Consider the following 21,019-nt stretch of genomic DNA (forward strand, 5'->3'; position numbering starts at 1 on the left):
TCCTATGTATAACCCCTGTAGCACAGACAATAAGAGCAACATTGAATAAATGGGACCTCCTGAAACTGAGAAGCTTCTGTAAAGCAAAGGGCACTGGCATTAAGACAAAAAGGCAACCTACTGATTGGGAGAAGATCTTCACCAACCCCGCAACAGACAAAGGTCTGATCTGCAAAATATATAAAGAACTCAAGAATGGAGGTGGGTGGTCCTTGGACTTCGCACAGGGTAGGGAACCCTGATTGCTCTTTGAGCTAACGAGTGAGGGGGACTTGATTGGGGGAGGGGGAGGGAAATGGGAGGCAGTGGCGGGAAAGAGACAGAAATTTTAAGAAAGAAAGAAAGAAAGAAAGAAAGAAAAAAGAAAGAAAGAAAGAAAGAAAGAAAAGGATGAAAAAAAGAACTCAAGAACTAGACTTTAAAATGTTAATTAACCCAATTAAAAAATGGGGTACTGAACTGAACAGAGAATTATCAAAAGAAGAAGTTCAAATGGCCAAAAGACACTTAAGGTCATGCTCAACCTCCTTAGCAATCAGGGAAATGCAAATCAAAACAATTTTGAAATATCATCTCACACCTGGCAGAATGGCTAAAATCATAAACACCAATGATAGCCTTTGCTGTAGAGGATGTGGAGTAAGGGGAACACTCATCCATTGCTGGTGGGAATGCAAACATGTGTAAACACTTTGGAAATCAGTGTGGCGGTTTCTCAGGAAATTCGGGATCAACGTAATCCAGGATCCAGCAATACCACTCCTGGGAATATACCCAAGAGATGCCCTATTATATGACAAGAGCATTTGTTCAACTACGTTCATCGCAGCATTATTTGTAAATACCAGAACCTGGAAACAATCTGGATGCTCCTCAATGGAAGAATGGATAAAGAAAGTGTGGAATATATACGCATTAGAGTACTACTCAACGTTAAAAAAAAATGAAAACTTGAATTTTGCATGCAAATGGATGGAAATAGAGAACACTATTATGAATGAGGTAACCCAGACCCAAAAAGATGAATATGGTATGTACTCACTAATTAGTGGATTCTAGCCATAAATAAAGGACATTCAGCCTATAATTCATGATCCTAGAGAAGCTAAATAGGAAGGCGTAACCCCCCCAAAAAAACATGTAGTTATCCTCCTGGATGTTGGAAATAGGCAAGATTTCCTGGCAAAAATTGAGAGCTTGGGGGTGGGGGTGGGACAGGGGTAAGGGGAGACGGGGAGAGAAAAGTGAGAAGGGGAGGATGGGGAAAGCATGGAGGTATGGGACAGTTGGGATGGAGGAGGGGTGGATATGGGAGCAGGGAAGTATATATCTTAATTAAGGGAGCCATTTGAGTGTTGACTGGACTCTAGAGGGGTACCCAGGTGTCCAAGGAGATGTCCCCAGCTTGTTCCTTGAGCAGCTGAGGAGAGGAAGCCTGAACTGACCCTATACTATAGCCACTCTGATGAATATCTTGTATATCACCATAGAACCTTCATCTGGCAATGGATTGAGATAGAGTCAGAGACCCATATTGGAGCACTGGACTGAGCTCCCAAGGTCCAAATGAGGAGCTGAAGAAGAGAGAAAATGAGCAAGGAAGTCAGGGCCTCGAGGGGTGCGCAAATCCACTGTGACTTTGGGGCTGATCTAATGGGAATTTACCAAGGCCATGTGGACTGGGACTGATGAAGCATGTGATCAAACCGGACTCTCTGAACATGGCAGACAATGAAGGCTGATGAGAAGGCAAGGACAATGGCACTGGGTTTTGTTCCTACTGCATGTACTGGCTTTGTGGGAGCCTAGTCTATTTGGATACTCACCTTCCTAGACCTGGATGGAGAGGGTAGGACCTAGGACTTCCCACAGGGCAGGTAACCCTGACTGCTCTTTGGACTGGAGAGAGGGGGAAAGGGAATGGGGCGAGGAGGTTGGAAATGGGAGGAAGGGGGAGGTGAAAATTTGTAATAATAATAATAGTAGTAGTAGTAATAATAATAATAATAATAATAATAATAAGAAGAAGAAGAAGAAGAAGAAAAAGAAAACATAAAAAAAAGTGAGTAAAAGAATCTACACACATTCCCATAGAGTGGCTCAGTTTTTCTTTATTTCATACTTATTTGCCAAGGGTTGCAAAAATGAACAGACAAACAATACAAGGTTCCTGCCACTCAGATGCTTAATATTTCTGTGGCTTATCTGTTTATCCAGAGTGTATTAGTGCACAGAAGGAAGTTGTTTACCCTCTTGTGTCAGGAGCCATTTTCCCCCCAAAATTATTACAGGAACCATCGCCCTGGGGAGCCTGCAGAGAACCCCACACCCCCCAATTACATTGAGAAACTGTTCTATTGACAGAGCCTACCCCACACCCAATTAGCTGTTAATAGAGAGCTATCTCTGTTAGTGGAACCCGCCCCACATTCCAGACTATCTAGAAAACTAGGTGTGTCAACTCGTGACTTTCTGGCCTATGTGACCTGACCTTTCGTAACCTCCTGGCCTATGTGACCAACGTGAACCACGTGGCAAGAGCCCAGGCCCCTGTGCCCCCCCCCCAAATTCCTTATCCTATATAAGCTGTAACCCTGACTCTAATAAACGGAGGCTTCAACAAATCTGCCTGGCCTTCTTCCTCTCTCTTGCTCAAGTCTTTTCAGATAGTGCCTTTTCGGGACCCTGGAATTACTGAACTGCAGGGTGGGTTGCAACCCCTAGACTAAGTAACCCACCCAAGGCAATTTATACTTTTGGACCACATTTTAGTTCCCTTGTTCTTGGTACATGCTCTGTTCAAGACAAAGTGGACTCTATTACGTTCAGTCTCTTCCCACAGAATTAAAGGTTTCCATGTTCAGCCATCTTGGATGCTTTCTCTCACCTTTGTTTGATGTTTGCCTTCTGTCATTGTGGAAAATGTCTGACATAATAGACTATAGTAAGGAAGAGAAGTTTGTTTCCCGGATTTAGATGTTTCAGCACGCTTGTTTAATTGCACTGCTTTGGAACGTCAACAAGGCAGAACATGGTAAAGAGCTTGTGGCAGGGAGGATCCTGACGGTTCATGAAGCATGGAACCAGAGAGAGCAGGAGCTTGAGTCCTTACATAACCTTCCGGAGTGAGACTATACTGATCTGCATCCTTGAAACAGCCTGCTCTAAAGTTTCTACTACCTGACCTGGAGCCATTCTTGAACTAGCCTATTCAAAATTTTAACTACCTGCAATGAGCCATCAGCTTGGGTCTAACTTTTATTGTATTAGCTTAAGAAAACATTTAGGAGAAATGCATAACTCTTCCTTCATGCTATACATGATTGTGATAGAATGTTCTGCTGTCGATTTTGTATTAAAGTTGCCACAATTGCTATAATATTATATAACAAATATGTACATGGAGTCCTTCATATTTGGCACTTCAAAATGTGATTACTATACAGAGAAAAGCATGTCTGTTCAAGATATTCTACAAAAGAAGCATAAAAATCCAACTAATTAGTAATGTATTTATGTGCTTAATGTGTTGATGTGGGAAAACACAGCATTGCAAGGACATAGAAAAAGTGTATAAAATTTTGTTTGTTCTTGTCACATGCTGAAATGTTAACACCACTGCATTTTCATTATTTACTAAGGAAAAGAAATAAAAATAACCATATATGCAGGTTTTGAAAAAACCTAAGTGCAGTTTAAAGTTCTAGTTAATGTTGTAAGGAGGCCACTTGTTGGTTTCCGGCTGCCTAGACCCTAAATAATCACATAGAAACTATATTATTTAAATCACTGCTTGGCCCCTTACCTCTAGCTTCTTATTGGCTAAATCCTGCATATTACTTTACCCATTTCAAGTCATCTGTGTATGGCCACGTGACTGTTGCTTACCAGCTAAAATTCTGGCATCTGTCTCTGGTGGGGCTACATAGCATTTCTCTAGCTTCACCTTTCTTTCTCTCAGCATTCAGTTTAGTTTTCTCCACCTAGGTATATTCCCCTATAGCTCTGCTATAGGCTCAAAGCAGTTCTTTTATTCACCAATAATATTCACAGCATACAGAGGGGAATTCCACATCAAGTTAACAAAAACAAAATCGACGTTTCTATATTACTTCACACTTTAAAAGATAACATACTGGATTCCAGATCAACCAACAAAAATATAGTTATAAGTTGCAGAATTTTATTCATAGTTCCTCCATATTGAGATGATATTGAACTTTATTTTAGAGATATACTATATAAAAATACACCTACAAAACTGAACTTTGAATGATTACATTTACATGACAAAAGATTACCAAAGTCAAGAAGATATCACTAAAATCCACATGCAATTTTCTGGCATATGATTTATTTTTGTCACTCACATATATGTGATTTTATCGATAACATTATTAAGAACATATACAACACATATGTTAAAATTATTGATTCAAATTCAGAAGGTACATAGCAAAATTAAATTCAAATCAGTTGGGACAAGGTATGGGAACACGTGCCTTTAATCCCAGTACCTGCTAGTCAGTGGCAGAGACTTGCCTGTGAGTTCAAGGCCAGGCTGTTCTACATAGTGCCAACCATGGATGTATATTAAGACCTTGTCTCAAAAAAATTAAATAGGAAGAGTAAGATTACATTAACTCCTAAATGCATGCTTCAATATTTCTTTAATTATTTTAATTTTTAAGAAAGGATATATTTTCTCTTTTGTTTTTCTTTTTTTCTTTTTTTTTTTTGGTTTTTCGAGACAGGATTTCTCTGTGGTTTTGGAGCCTGTCCTGGAACTAGCTCTTGTAGACCAGGCTGGTCTCGAACTCACAGAGATCTGCCTGCCTCTGCCTCCCAAGGGCTGGTATTAAAGGCGTGCACCACCACCGCCAGGCTTCTCTTTTTACATACCAATAATATTTCCTGCTCCCTAACCTCCTTCCACCCCTGTCAACTCTCCCACCATCCACTCCTCAGAGAGGGTGAGGCTTGCTATGGGAAGTCAATAATGCCTGGCCCATTGCTTTTAGATAGGACAAAGACCTTCCATACTATATTTAGGCTGAGCAAGCTATCCCTCCAAAGAGAATGGGTTCCAAAGAGCCAGTAGACAAGCAGTATGGTTAAATCCTGGTCTCACAGGTGCCACAGTCATACAACTGTCACCCACATTCAGAGCGGCCTAATTCGGTCCTACGCTGGTTCCTCTACTGTTAGGCCTGAAGTAGTGAACTTCTAATTAGTTCAGGTAAGCTGTGTCACTGGGTATTCCCATCATGGTCTGACTCCTGTTTTCATATTATCACTGCTCCCTCTCTTCGACTAGACTTTGGAAGCTCAGACCAATGCTAGCCAGTATATCTCTGCATCTCTTTCCATCAGTTGCTGGATGAAGGTTCTATGATGACATATAAGAGAGTCATCCATCTGATTATAGGGCAGGGACAGTTCAGGCACCTTCTCCACAATTGCTTGGGTTGTTAGCTGGGTTCTCCTTGTGGATGCCTGGAAATTTCTCATACCAGGTTTCTTGCTAGCCCCACAATGACTCCCTCAATCTAGATATCTCTTTCCTTGCTCTCCCTCTCTGTCCTTCCCCCATCTCAATCATTCCCTTCTTTCATATTCTCCTCCCACTTCCCCTTCTCTCCTCCTCCTCCTCTGCTTCCCTCACTATTTCGCTCACCACTATGTTCCCAATTTTCTCTGCTAAGTATGACAGCATAGCACAATCCCTGACAAACATATAAATAATCAACAACAGAAATGAACCCTTCCCAGGGGAAGGCAATGAAAATATTGCAGACCTAAAGTATAAAGTCACCTGCTTGGCTAAGATAAAGAACCTCAGGGGCTCTATTGTTCTCCTGCCCCTTCCCTCTGATTGTTCTATTTCTTCTACCTAAGCAGCCAGAAAATAAGTGAGGGATAAACAAAACCAGTGAAGTCTGGGCCTTTGACCCAAGGCTGGGTCCAGCAGCATGCAGGTGGTCATAACAGGGGATTCAACTGGGAAAGAATACTGGAGGTGCAGAGTACAGGGAATGGAGGCAACAAACTCCACACTGATGGTGGCCTTTAAATGTCAGTTGCAAGACTGATGGTGTGGCTCAGCAGTTAGAGCCCGCTTGGCAATTCTGAGAGCACGGATTCCACTCCCAGCTCTAGATAACAAAGGCTATTATAACCACTCCTGCCTTGGGATTTCAGTGCCTTTACTCCTTTATTTTCTACCATGGATCTGGTCTCAAAGGGATACCCCTGAATCAGACATCCGTACGGAAAATAAATTAAAGAAATATTTTACAAAAGATCGTTTTAATCGGGCTTTTTTTGTCTGTGATTCTGATGGTGTGACCTCATATGCTTTTGCTGATCCAGGAGACAATGCCATGCCCAAGGTCTAAAGATAGTAAATACTCTTTGGATTAGTGCCTTTCCCATGTAAAAACACAGAAGCCAACTTGCCCTCCATCTCCACCCCCTTCATGAGTATTTCCCTAGCCCTAGTCTCCCCAGGGCCAGTTACCAGGTAAGTCTGGACTCATTTACTGAAATCATTCAAATTAACCAATCTTTAACCTGCTCACCTAGCCGAATACCCTTCCTACCTACACAAATCACAACAAGTGGACTTTTCTATTACACCTTAATAACAATGTGGCCAAATTCGTTCTGAGAACCTATGAACAATAAACTGTGTTCTTAGGAATCCCTATAAGCACATAGTTAATAGAATAGGTTAATTAAGGCTCTCTGAACTAGCTAAAAAACAAATCCAAGAGATTGACTGAGCATTTATAATTAATAAGAAGTACCTGTGTGGTTATTTGGGAAAAGTCCAACTTCAATACGCAAAGATAGCTGCTTGTTGTAACTTTCTAAACCAGTATGTGATATCCAGATTCTACAGGCATTCAACCTGTAGGAGCAAAAAGGTTGTTGCTTTTGCCCTAATCAAAGGCTAAGCAATAGGCAGTTCTTTAAATGACGTAGGGAACTAATAAGGAAATGTAAAGAATGAGAGACTAATGTAAAGTTGTACAGACTGGGATATAGCTTAAACAGGAGATTCAGTTTTCAGCATATTCACCCTTAAAAGGATTAAATATTTAATGATATGCAAATATATTTTCAGTAACTATAAAAAAGTGAACAAAATAACTAACAGACCAACTTCATTAAGATACATGCATTAAAATATTTATCAGTAATTTTACTTGGTGATGTATAACTTCAGCTACTCTAGAGATAAAGGCAGGAGGGTAGAAAGTTCTAAGCTAGCTTGGAATGCTTACACAGACCTTATCTCAAAACATTTTTTTCAAATTCAAAAGTGCTAGGGATGTAGTCCAAAATTACCTCACTCCAGTGATGAACAAAAAGACACACAATTAAGTAAATAGAGAGAATTATAGATTCCTAATAAAGGGCAACTATGTTTTTAATACCAGCACTTTGAAGGGAGGCAAAGGTAGATGGATCTCTTGAGGTCTAGGCCAGCCTGGTGTACATAGCCAATTCTGGGACAGAAAACACTACCAAAGGAACCCTGTCTCAAAAAAGAAAAAAAGAAAGAAAAAGAAAAATAGCCATTATTATTATCACTATCCCTTTCTTGTGATGTTGGGAGCTAAACCCAAAGCTCAACACAGGCAGCAATTTCTGCTTGGAAAGAAGTGTGATGAACTCAATTATTAGCACAATCATGAAATGATTTTTCCAAACAGTTTTGCTTGTATGCACAAAACACACACTTTGTGGGACTGATGTCAGGCTCTGTTTCACACATGAAAATAATTTATGTCTTTGCAGATGAGATGTGTGAATTTATCTAAAATAATATGTGAATTTGCCAAAAAGTAAGCATGAGGGTCTCTTTTCCCCCTCTAGCCGACAAGACAATTTTTCTCTCACAGCGTTCAGTGTGACAAAAAAAAAAATGATACAGATTATCGAATTCTGCTATAAGTTCTGTGCACTTGTATTTTCTTTGAACATCAAGGCTTGAACTTAAAAATGGGCATTGCCTATTTCATTTCCCTGTAGTGAAAGCTATGATGCTTATATTTAAGAGCATACTTTTGCTGATACAGTTCAAGAATATCACTAAATAATTCTAAATAATAATTTCTGCCTGTAAGCCAACAAAGATGATAATGGACTAAAACTTGGAAAATGTAAACCACCCCAATAAATATTTTGTGTTATAAGAGTTGTCATCTTCATGGTGTCTTTTTGCAGCAATAGAAATCATAAACAACCCTGTTCACATAGTTTAATGGAAATTATTCCATCTTGGGGATTGATGTTCTCCCATGGAAGTACAGACTTTTGAACAAAAATCTGGAGCCAGCTGTGTGAAACATCCCTTTAAGTTTTGTGGTTTGATGTTTCAAGAGATTCCCCCAGAACAATACAGGCTATTGACATTGGTCTGGCTGCCTACCAGAACTTGAGGACTTGACCCTATTGCTGGGCTGGAGAAATGACTCAGCAGTTAAGAGCAATCACTGTTCTTTCAAAACACCCAGGCACAATTCCCAGGACTTGTAAGGCAACTCACATCCAACTGTATCTAGAACTCCAAACCCACGGGCTCCAGTGCCCTCTCTCGTCCTCCTCTGGCCTCTGTGGACACTAGCAATGCATGAGGTATACATGCATACATTCATACGTTCATACATACATGCAAAGTATCCATAGGAGTATGGAAGCACAAAACTTTAATCCTTATTAAAATTTATTTAAGCTTGTGTTTTTCCGTAAATGCTTTCGAAGATCTTGAGGGTTAATTTCCCATTGTATGGGTCCTACTGTCCTCCCTTTGTCTCACATAAGGGAACCAAATCCTTTCTAAGCAAATTGCAAAGAAACCCACATGGCATTCCCAGGCCCACAGGTCCCCGCCCCTTTGAAACTCCTGGGCGGATCTGCTCTAGCTCTGTTATCCCCTGGGCGGGGCCAGCATTCAAAGGGATTGGATTACCTACCCCTTTTTTTCCCTACTTATCCCCAGCTAAGCATAGGGAGACTGTGGAGAAGGCGCAGAATGGGTGCTGCTGGCTTTTGTAGCCTTCCAAGTCTGAGATTGGAGCACAGGACAGTCTGGCCTCGACAAGGTAAGATTTTTGCATCATCCGCAGCCACCCTGTTGTGCCTGAGTGTGTGACCCTGAGCGTGGGACCTTGGGCCTTGGATCTCACTGGGAAAGCGCCGGGAGTTGGTGGTGGAGGCACCACGTGGTTTGGCCTAGGTCGTGAGTTTAGAAACACTGCAGTTTTGTGCACCGGGCAGCATCTGGAAAGCCTTGCCAGTAGGGTCTCCCGGGAAACTTGGAATCACTTCCCTGGGTCAGAGGACACTGCTGGAGGCCTGAGAGGGCTCAAGGACCTGCACACTAAGCAGGGGTCCCATTACTCTGCTCCTATGCACCGCCCGAGAAGCGCGGGTGCTGTGGTGGGTTAATCAAAGGGATTGATAAAGCCTGGCTAAGCAATTGTTAAAGTGTGGCCGCCCTGTGCATGGCTTTGTTCCCCAAACTTACTGGTAAGGACTTTTAATGGGAAGGATCTTTCAGGGAGGAAAAAAAAGGCAGCAAAAAAAAAACCCTAAAAAACAAACAAACAACCAAACAAAAGCCCTGCATTACTGTCGTTTACTGTGCAAAACTGAACATCAGCTGCTGTGTATATTCAATGGACAGAAGAGTATTAAAATATAAAAAAGCATTTACGCAAGTCCCTTGGCAAGTTCACGCAAAATCGGGACCATTAAGTTATTTTTTCTTTTTTGGTTTTCTGAGATATGGTTGTTTTGTGTAGCCCAGGCTGTATTGGAACTTGCTCTGTAGACCAGGCTGACCTCCAACTCAGAGATCCTTCTTTCTAAGTCTCTCAACTGCTGGGATGAAAGACACACAACAAAGGGCATTCACACTTTCACTGATCCAGATTCTAGACTCTAGGGTTTTATGAACTACAGAAGAAATGAAGTTATATTCATGAATATTTTACAGCACTCATTGGGGATACCAGCACCTTGCTTGTACAAATAAAACTACCTTGTCATAGAGTCACATGTTCCCAAAGATTTTAAAAAGGTAACAAAAATTAAATTTTAAATTTTTTGGAAAAGAAATAATTTCAGATACCAAGCTCTATAAGAAAAATAATGTGGCTAGGTTGAGGAAGTCTTATTGAAAAAAATGGCCAAAATGCTAATTATTTGCAAATAACAGCATTGTCTGTATTTGTAGCTGTTCCCGTATATCCTTGCATTTCTTGTTAATCATCCTGAAGCAGTAATCTCCAAAGCTGAATTATTGAAAATTTTTAATTTCTGAATAGATACATATACTAGTTCCTACTTTATTTACCATTCTGAATATCATGTACGCATCTGTCCATGGCTTTTGATTTTTGCACTTTTTATTCAAACATAGAAATACTTAAGCTTTCTCTATAGTCTTGAATGATAAAGGAAAGAACTAATATAAAAACAATAGAAAACAAAATAGATCTCCATTTCAGGTTCGCAGCCCTACAAAGTTCATCAAGGTTTATTCTTTGAACAAGGCTTTGAACATGAACCATTCCATGTTTCTTAAGTTGGTGCATACTCCAAGCTGAAGCTGTGGGTGAGTACTTTAAGGTTCTCTTCATTCAAATTTTTCTCTTTTTCAGACTTAGTGCCTTGTAACCTAACACATTCTTGCTTTCATCAAACCAATGGGGAGAAAACAGGCATTTCTAATACATCCACAACTGCAAAATTGTTTTGGAAATTATTTTATTTTTGAAACTTATGTGTGTGTGCAGAAGGTGTGTGTGTTCTCAAAGTCTATGTAAATGAAGTGCCTAACCCACTCTATTAACGGAGGACAGAGGAGATCTTTCTGAGTTGATTGTCAATTTCAACCTTGTCTGGCATAGGGTTTCTCTTGATTCTATATTTACAAAGCAAAACCAAACGTAGACAATCTATTTTTTTAATTTATTCAGAACCATTTTGAATTCCTGTTGCTTATAAAACAAAGGAGAGAGACATGGGCAGGTCTATCCGAGGATATTTATTTCTAGAAGCTAGTCTTAAGAGTCGAGAGAATCACAGGTGAGGACATAGTGTAGGAATGTTGAGGGTAGGGGTATCATATGTGTGCTAGTGTTTTATCATGAAGGTTAGTAGGCAAAAACATTGTGCCTATAGAAACCTGTTTCTGGTCCATGGGTCCAAAAGTGACCCATGAGGAGAGCAGTTTATGGGGACCATCCAAAAGTGGCAGTACCGTCATTATGATTGGTAAAATTGATGACATTTCTAGGAACTCAGAACTGGCTGCCAAGCACAGACATATGTCCCATATGTTGGTGTTTTGCCATACAGGTTTCTGGTCAGACGGACTCTGTCCATGGCCACACGTTTCTGTTCCATGGGTCTGGGCTCCTTGTATGTGGGGAAGCAAGGATATGAAAAGCCCTGGCCTGTGGCCTATGGATTCACCTGGAATCTTTTAGGATGTCACGAAGTAACTGGGATGGATACGTGCTGTAGGCATCCAAGTGCTACAAGTGAGTATAGCTCATTTCTACATTGGTGTCTAGGTGTCCTATCCTAGGTCTAATCGTATCCATGATTTGGAATTTGAATCCTCAGAATCCTAGAAGTGGTCTGTGAGAAGGCACCCCCCACCAACACCATCATGGACCACCTGCTTGTGCATACCGAGTGGGCAACAAGCTCACTTCGGGTTGATGGTTGGGTGAATCCGAGTAGAAGTAGCCAGGTCAGGGTATGGAATGGAGGCTGCCGAAAAGAGGCCAGGCAGGCCTGTGGGTACCATCCAGGCCAGGCTTCACTGCCCTTGCCCTCCAAGGCAAACCCCGGCTCTTTGATAAGGGGCGCCCGTGCAGGCGGCATACACCTGTCTTCTCCCGCCGAGGACACCCTGAGTAACTCCCAGGGAGAAGTCACAGGGTCTAGGGTCCAAAAGCCCCTTCACCAGCCCTGGGCTGTCCAGGCATCAGCTCAGCTACAAGAATACTCAGAGAAGACTCTGAAATTAACAGAGGGTATCAGTCCTGGGACATGCCCTAAGAAGTGCCTCAGAGGTCACAGCGTGTAACAGCTCTGTTGGTCAGCTCAGGCTTAATGGTGTATGGCACGTAGGTGAAGACTTTTAAGGCTGCATCCTTCAGTTCCAGCTCATGTGGGTAGAAGTATGGCGTTGTCCAGGAAACGGTGCGTTTTGGTGGGGTCAGGGGCTGTCTGTCCATGTTTCTTGATGGATGAGAGCAGTTTGTGGGAGCCACCCGGAAGTGGCAGTACCGTCGTTATCATTGGTCACACTGGCATTTCGAGGTTCTCAGAGCCGGCTGCCCAACACAGACATGTGTCCCTGCCACCCGCCCCCCCACACATTCCCTGGGGGTTCCATTTCTAGCCTCAGTGCAGAAGACTCCGGGAGGCTTGGTGGAGAGGGCGACTTGGAAGAGCTTAGACATGGTTGTCTCCAGGAGGCGGGGAGAGGGCTCACCTTTAAGTCCCTTCATTGACGTTCTCGGGAGTGTGGACCTGTGGAGGCCGGCCTCTGAGTGCCCACACGGGTAGGATTCCTGTTGGGCATGAAAAGCAATTCCCAAATGAACTCCGTCTCTCACCTGGTGTCCAGACAGGTCCAGCTTCCTAGGATACCACGGATGGGACTGTGCCCAGATGCCAGGGCTGGAGACAGCCGAGATAATAATGGTAGAGGTGGATTCGGAGGATAGGTGGATAGGCAGATACATAGATAGAGGGAAGGAGACGGGGATGGGGCGGCAGAAAGAGACTGAGTCTGGCCCGTTGGGTGTTTTTTAATGTGTGTTGGCGTTTTGCCTTGCCGGTGTGTGGGCAGAGGCACTCTGTCCATGGCCATGCGTTTCTTTTCCATGGGTCTTGGTCCCTTGGGGAGGGGCGGGGGATTTGAAGGCCCCTGGCCAGGGGACTTGGATTCACCTGGATCTTTTCGGAAGGATGTCACAGAAAAGGACAGGGGTGGGTATGTGCTGTAGGCATCCAAGTGCGACAAATGAGAAGAGCTCATTTCTCCCTTGGTGTCTAGGTTGGCTGTCCTGGGTCTCCTGGAATCTTTCGAGAGAGCTGTGAGTCCCCTGGCTGCCTAGGCCCGTCCGCAAGCAGGTATCTGAGAGGATACGGAGAGTTCCATGTCTGGGGGTGGGGGTCTTGGCGACTTTGGAGACAGGAGAGAAAAGTTTCTTGAGAGGTGCCTGGTGGTTGCTGTGGGTTGAAGGTGGTGGTGTGGGGGATGGAGGCCTGTGGGGGAGAGGACCGATTGTGACAGAGCTGGAGGCAGTTCACAATGGTTGCCTGGCGATGCCTAGAAGAGAGTGCTAGGCTTGGCAGCCTGCCCAGGGTTTGGTAGGCAAGGGGGCACGTGGGATGGAATGTGTCTTCTTCCATGTGTCCTTGTGTTCACAAGAGGGTCCTGGGGGCCTGCCAGGTGCGAGGTCGCAGATGACCCCTGGCTTGCTCGGGTCCCAGCTGAGGCCGCTGTGGGGTCACAGCCACCTGAAGTCGCATGGCGGGGAGCTTGGGCATGAAGTCCAAGGTGTCCTGTGGCTCTTCTCCTCTCCCCTAGGAGCATGGGACCCATGGGACCCTGGGCCTCGGGGCTCAGGCCGGCGAAACTGGCTCCCTCACGAACGCACACAGCTGCCTGCCCATTGCCTTGTGTCCTTCCATCCCGTTGCTGCCTTCTGCCAGGTGGGAAGGCGGTCCTGGGGCTGCGGACACACTCAGGTGGGTGGTGGTCTGCTCTGGGGCATCTGCCCATCTTCCCTGGGGGCCCTAATTCGCAGACTGGGCCCACCAGTCCCTACCTAGGTGCTGCCGTAGCCTAGGAGCACGGACGGGGTCAGCCTGGGAGGCAGGCCCCTTCTTGGCTGGCCACCAGGACCTGGAAGCTTGGTTTTTGCCCCGGTTTAATTTAAGGTGTCAGCAGACCCAAGGCCTACCTGGCAGCCTTCTTGTTCACACAGAGGGACAGGGTCAAGGAAGGAGTTGCTGCACCTGTGACAGGGCCAGGGGGCGGCTCTCAGAACACTCTGGCTGCACAGCTAGGTGGGGACCCTGGGCCCCATGTTCCCAAGTCCACGAATTGGAATTTGCTTCTGAGGCTCCTCCCCCGTGGTCCAGATTGGCATGCAGTGGCCTGCAGGCTGGCAAGCAGAGCACCCCTGGAACCAAAGGCAGAGCCTTCAGGGGCTGGCCTAAGCACAAAGCCCAGTGTCTCCCTCCAGGCAGTGTGGTGGAGAAGCTTAGAGGTTCCTGGAGCCCATCTCCGCACGGAACTCCTCCACCCCTCAGGGTCCACAGGCCCTTGGATCCCTTGCAAAAGGCCTAGGCACCCATCTCTGGCCAGGCCTGGCCCAGTGGGTTGGTTGGGGGCGGCCATCTTGGAGCTTGGCTAACTGGGCTTGGCTTTCTCTTTTTTCTGTTCGGAAAGGGCGGAGGGCGTGTGCCCGAGCCCCGCTACAGTAGGCATTCGCGGTGCACTACTGCCATCAAGAGGAATTGTTTTGCCGATCCCGCCAGCAGCTTCCCGTGCTCCCGTGAACATGGCGGCGGGCTGGCTAAAGGGCAGCTCCCCAGTGCTACTAAGATGGTTCCCCGCAGTTTCCTTGACCCACGAGAGGTGTGGGAGCAAGCCGGACCTAGGTGACCCGCGCCGAGCGCCACCGCCCATGGTTTGCTGGGCACCGGGAGCACAGCCTCCCGGGTCCTGAGGCCTCCATGTCTGGCAGGATCAGAGAACCTTGCTCCTTGCTCGCTGCAGGGCATTCTGCATCCTGGGCCTCCTCCGGGTTCCTTTGGGGACCTCGGGGTGCCCGCCACCCCACGTCCTGTGCACAGGCCCGCCCAGGGAACCTCTAGCTTTTGGCTCAGCCTCTCCAGCAGCACACACAGCTCCTGCCTGAAACCGTACACACAGCCCAGCATCTCTGGCCAGGTGCTCAGGGTCTCAGGGCCAGCTAACCATTGTGACACACACAGTGTCTGTCATCCACACAACTCCCTCCCTGCCATCCTCTCTCCTCTCTTTCGCTTTCTGCAGGGCCCTCCTTCTTTCCCTTTGCTTTCTCTGTGAGATGGCTTTTCCTTGAGCCGTGCTGGACTAGCAATTCAGGGACCGGGACCGGGACCGGCCAGAAGAGGTTTCAGATCCACAGCTAATTCCGCAGAACCCTACAAGGGGTCTGTGAGAAGGCACCCGCCACCAACACCATCATGGACCACCTGCTTGTGCATACCGAGAGGGAAAGGAGCTCACTTCGGGTTGATGGCTCAGGGTGAATCCGAGTAGAAGTAGCCAGGTCAGGGAGTGGAATGGAGGCTGCCGAAAAGAGGCCAGGCAGGCCTGTGGGTACCATCCAGGCCAGGCTTCACTGCCCTTGCCCTCCAAGGCAAACCCCCGCTCTTTGATAAGGGGCGCCCGTGCAGGCGGCATACACCTGTCTTCTCCCGCCGAGGACACCCTGAGTAACTCCCAGGGAGAAGTCACAGGGTCTAGGGTCCAAAAGCCCCTTCACCAGCCCTGGGCTGTCCAGGCATCAGCTCAGCTACAAGAATACTCAGAGAAGACTCTGAAATTAACAGAGGGTATCAGTCCTGGGACATGCCCTAAGAAGTGCCTCAGAGGTCACAGCGTGTAACAGCTCTGTTGGTCAGCTCAGGCTTAATGGTGTATGGCACGTAGGTGAAGACTTTTAAGGCTGCATCCTTCAGTTCCAGCTCATGTGGGTAGAAGTATGGCGTGGTCCAGGAAACGGTGCGTTTTGGTGGGGTCAGGGAGTGTCTGTCCATGTTTCTTGATGGATGAGAGCAGTTTGTGGGAGCCACCCGGAAGTGGCAGTACCGTCGTTATCATTGGTCACACTGGCATTTCGAGGTTCTCAGAGCCGGCTGCCCAACACAGACATGTGTCCCTGCCAACCCCCCCCCCCCCACACACACACACGCATTCCCTGGGGGTTCCATTTCTAGCCTCAGTGCAGAAGACTCCAGGAGGCTTCGTGGAGAGGGCGACTTGGAAGAGCTTAGACATGGTTGTCTCCAGGAGGCGGGGAGAGGGCTCACCTTTAAGTCCCTTCATTGACGTTCTCGGGAGTGTGGACCTGTGGAGGCCGGCCTCTGAGTGCCCACACGGGTAGGATTCCTGTTGGGCATGAAAAGCAATTCCCAAATGAACTCCGTCTCTCACCTGGTGTCCAGACAGGTCCAGCTTTATAGGATACCACGGATGGGACTGTGCCCAGATGCCAGGGCTGGAGACAGCCGAGATAATAATGGTAGAGGTGGATTCGGAGGATAGGTGGATAGGCAGATACATAGATAGAGGGAAGGAGACGGGGATGGGGCTGCAGAAAGAGACCGAGTCTGGCCTGCTGGGTGTTTTTTAATGTGTGTTGGTGTTTTGCCTTGCCGGTGGGTGAGCAGAGGCACTCTGTCCATGGCTATGCGTTTCTTTTCCATGGGTCTTGGTCCCTTGGGGAGGGGCGGGGGATTTGAAGGCCCCTGGCCAGGGGACTTGGATTCACCTGGATCTTTTCGGAAGGATGTCACAGAAAAGGACAGGGGTGGGTATGTGCTGTAGGCATCCAAGTGCGACAAATGAGAAGAGCTCATTTCTCCCTTGGTGTCTAGGTTGGCTGTCCTGGGTCTCCTGGAATCTTTCGAGAGAGCTGTGAGTCCCCTGGCTGCCTAGGCCCGTCCGCAAGCAGGTATCTGAGAGGATACGGAGAGTTCCATGTCTGGGGGTGGGGGTCTTGGCGACTTTGGAGACAGGAGAGAAAAGTTTCTTGGGAGGTGCCTGGTGGTTGCTGTGGGTTGAAGGTGGTGGTGTGGGGGATGGAGGCCTGTGGGGGAGAGGACCAATTGTGACAGAGCTGGAGGCAGTTCACAATGGTTGCCTGGCGATGCCTAGAAGAGAGTGCTAGGCTTGGCAGCCTGCCCAGGGTTTGGTAGGCAAGGGGGCACGTGGGATGGAATGTGTCTTCTTCCATGTGTCCTTGTGTTCACAAGAGGGTCCTGGGGGCCTGCCAGGTGCGAGGTCGCAGATGACCCCTGGCTTGCTCGGGTCCCAGCTGAGGCCGCTGTGGGGTCACAGCCACCTGAAGTCGCATGGCGGGGAGCTTGGGCATGAAGTCCAAGGTGTCCTGTGGCTCTTCTCCTCTCCCCTAGGAGCATGGGACCCATGGGACCCTGGTCCTCTGGGCTCAGGCCGGCGAAACTGGCTCCCTCACGAACGCACACAGCTGCCTGCCCATTGCCTTGTGTCCTTCCATCCCGTTGCTGCCTTCTGCCAGGTGGGAAGGCGGTCCTGGGGCTGCGGACACACTCAGGTGGGTGGTGGTCTGCTCTGGGGCATCTGCCCATCTTCCCTGGGGGCCCTAATTCGCAGACTGGGCCCACCAGTCCCTACCTAGGTGCTGCCGTAGCCTAGGAGCACGGACGGGGTCAGCCTGGGAGGCAGGCCCCTTCTTGGCTGGCCACCAGGACCTGGAAGCTTGGTTTTTGCCCCGGTTTAATTTAAGGTGTCAGCAGACCCAAGGCCTACCTGGCAGCCTTCTTGTTCACTCAGAGGGACAGGGTCAAGGAAGGAGTTGCTGGACCTGTGACAGGGCCAGGGGGCGGCTCTCAGAACACTCTGGCTGCACAGCTAGGTGGGGACCCTGGGCTCCATGTTCCCAAGTCCACGAATTGGAATTTGCTTCTGAGGCTCCTCCCCCGTGGTCCAGATTGGCATGCAGTGGCCTGCAGGCTGGCAAGCAGAGCACCCCTGGAACCAAAGGCAGAGCCTTCAGGGGCTGGCCTAAGCACAAAGCCCCGTGTCTCCCTCCAGGCAGTGTGGTGGAGAAGCTTAGAGGTTCCCGGAGCCCATCTCCGCACGGAACTCCTCCACCCCTCAGGGTCCACAGGCCCTTGGATCCCTTGCAAAAGGCCTAGGCACCCATCTCTGGCCAGGCCTGGCCCAGTGGGTTGATTGGGGGCGGCCATCTTGGAGCTTGGCTAACTGGGCTTGGCTTTCTCTTTTTTCTGTTCGGAAAGGGCGGAGGGCGTGTGCCCGAGCCCCGCTACAGTAGGCATTCGCGGTGCACTACTGCCATCAAGAGGAATTGTTTTGCCGATCCCGCCAGCAGCTTCCCGTGCTCCCGTGAACATGGCGGCGGGCTGGCTAAAGGGCAGCTCCCCAGTGCTACTAAGATGGTTCCCCGCAGTTTCCTTGACCCACGAGAGGTGTGGGAGCAAGCCGGACCTAGGTGATCCGCGCCGAGCGCCACCGCCCATGGTTTGCTGGGCACCGGGAGCACGGCCTCCCGGGTCCTGAGGCCGCCATGTCTGGCAGGATCAGAGAACCTTGCTCGCTGCAGGGCATTCTGCATCCTGGGCCTCCTCTGGGTTCCTTTGGGGACCTCGGGGTGCCCGCCACCCCACGTCCTGTGCACAGGCCCGCCCAGGGAACCTCTAGCTTTTGGCTCAGCCTCTCCAGCAGCACACACAGCTCCTGCCTGAAACCGTACACACAGCCCAGCATCTCTGGCCATGTGCTCAGGGTCTCAGGGCCAGCTAACCATTGTGACACAGAGAAGACTCTGAAATTAACAGAGGACACCACCTGGCTCTCTTGAACTTTGAACTCTTGTGTGTGTGTTTGTGTGAGTGTGTTTCTGTGTTGGTTTGGTTTATACTTCATCCGTGGACAGGAGACAAGCCTGGGACAGGCCGTTAGAAGTGCCTCAGACAATACCATCCCTACTTCAAACTCTATTACAGAGCTACAGTACTGAAAACAGCTTGTTATTGGCATAAAAACAGAGTAGTCGACCAATGGAATCGAATAGAAGACCCGGATTTTAACCCTCATTCCTATGAATGCCTGATATTTCATAATGGAGATAAAAGTATACAATGGAAGAAAGAAAGCATCTTCAACAAATGGTTCTGGATTAACTGGATGTCAAGCTGTAGAAGAATGAAATTAGATTCAATCTATCACCATGAACAAAATTCAAGTTCAAATGGATCAAAGACATCAATATCAATATGAACACACTGAACCTGATAGAAGAGAAAGTGGGAAATACTCTACAGCATAGGACACTAGAGTTTGCTTTCTACATATAATCCCAGCAGCACAGACATTAAATGCAACATTGAATAAATGGACCTCCTGAAACTGAGAAGCTTCTGTAAAGTAAAGGGCACTGTCACTAAGACAAAAAGGCAACCTACTGACTGGGAGAAGAACTTCACCAACTCCGCAACAGACAAAGGTCTGATCTTCAAAATATATAAAGAACTCAAGAAACTAGACTTCAAAATGGTAATTAACCAATTAAAAAAATGGGGCACTGAACTGAACAGAGAATTCTCAACAGAAGAGGTTCAAATGGCCAAAAAGGCACTTAAGGTCATGCTCAACCTCCTTAGTGATTAGGGAAATGCAAATCAAAACAACTTTGAGATACCATCTTACACCTGTCAGAATGGCTAAATGAAAAACACCAAAGATAGCCTTTGCTGGAGAGGTTGTGGGGTAAGGGGTACACTCATCCATTGCTGGTGGGAATGCAAACTTGTGCAACCACTTTGGAAATCAGTGTGGCGATTTCTCAGGAAATTCAGGACCATCCTACTCCAGGACCCAGCAATACCACTCTTGGGAATATACCCAAGAGATGCCTGATCATATGACAAACGCATTTGTTCACCTATGTTCATAGTAGCATTATTTGTAATAGCCAGAACCTGGGAAAAATGCAGATGCCCTTCAATGGAAGAATGAATGAAGAAAGTGTGTAATATATAAATATTAGAGTACTAGTCAGCGGTGAAAAACAATGACATCTTGAATTTTGCATGCAAATGGATGGAAATAGAAAACACTATCCTGAGTGAGTTAACCCAGACCCAAAAAACATAAACATGGGATGTACTCTCTCATAATTGGTTTTTAGCCTTAAATAAAGGACATTGAGCCTATAATTTGCGATCCTAGGGAAGCTAAATAAGAAGGTGAACCCAAAGAAAAACATATAGTTATCCTCCTGGATATTGGAAATAGATATGATTGCCAGGCAAAAATTGGGAAACTGGGAGTGGGTGGGATGGGGGTAAGGGGAAATTGGGAGAGAAAAGTGAGAAGGGGAGGATGGGGGGAACTTGAGGGAATGGGATAGTTGGGATACAGGAAGGGTGGATATGGGAGCAGGGAAGTATATGTGTTATTTAAGAGAGTCATCTTAGGGTTGAAAAGAGACTTGACTCTAGAGGGGTTCCCAGGTGTCCAGGGACATGTCCCCAGTTAGTTCCTTGGACAGCAGAGGAGAGGTAACTTGGAATGGCCCTATCCTATAGCCATACTGATCAATATTTTGAATATCACCATAGAACCTTTATCTGGCGATGGATGGAGATAAAAACAGAGACCCACATTGGAGCATTGGACTGAGCTCCCAAGGTCCCAATGAGGAGCAGAAGGAGGGAGAACATGAGCAAGGAAGTCAGGACCGCGAGGGGTGCACCCACCTACTGAGACAGTTGGGCTGATCTATTGTGAGCTCACCAAGGCCAGCTGGACTGGGTCTGAAAAAGCATGGGATAAAACCGGACTCACTGAATAAGGCAGACAATGAGGGCTAATGAGAAGCCAAGGACAATAGCATGGGGTTTTGATCCTACTGCATAAACTGGCTTTGTGGCAGCCTAGCCTGTTTGGATGCTCACCTTCTTGAACCTGGATGGAGCGGGGAGGACCTTGGACTTCCCACAGGGTAGGGAACCTTGACTTCTCTTTGGAGTAGAGAGGGAAGGAGAAAGGATTGGGGGTGGGGGAGAAGAGTGGGGGGAGGGGGAGAGAAACGGTAGGTAGGAAGGAGGCAGAAATTATTTCAATAATAAAAAAATTTAAAAATAACTCTTTTCAAAATTTAAACACTGCAACAAAAAAAGTAACTCAGAGGTCACA

The 21,019-nt window shown here is 47.0% G+C and overlaps 1 pseudogene; it reads right to left on the reverse strand.

Moving 5' to 3' along the window:
- LOC142840321 (uncharacterized) overlaps nt 1-12,266 on the reverse strand; it is a 44,052-nt pseudogene extending 31,786 nt beyond the window's left edge.
- Nucleotides 12,267-21,019: the final 8,753 nt, after the last annotated feature.

This window comes from Microtus pennsylvanicus, chromosome X, assembly GCF_037038515.1.
Source record: "Microtus pennsylvanicus isolate mMicPen1 chromosome X, mMicPen1.hap1, whole genome shotgun sequence".
In the NCBI taxonomy this organism is placed as follows: domain Eukaryota; kingdom Metazoa; phylum Chordata; class Mammalia; order Rodentia; family Cricetidae; genus Microtus; species Microtus pennsylvanicus.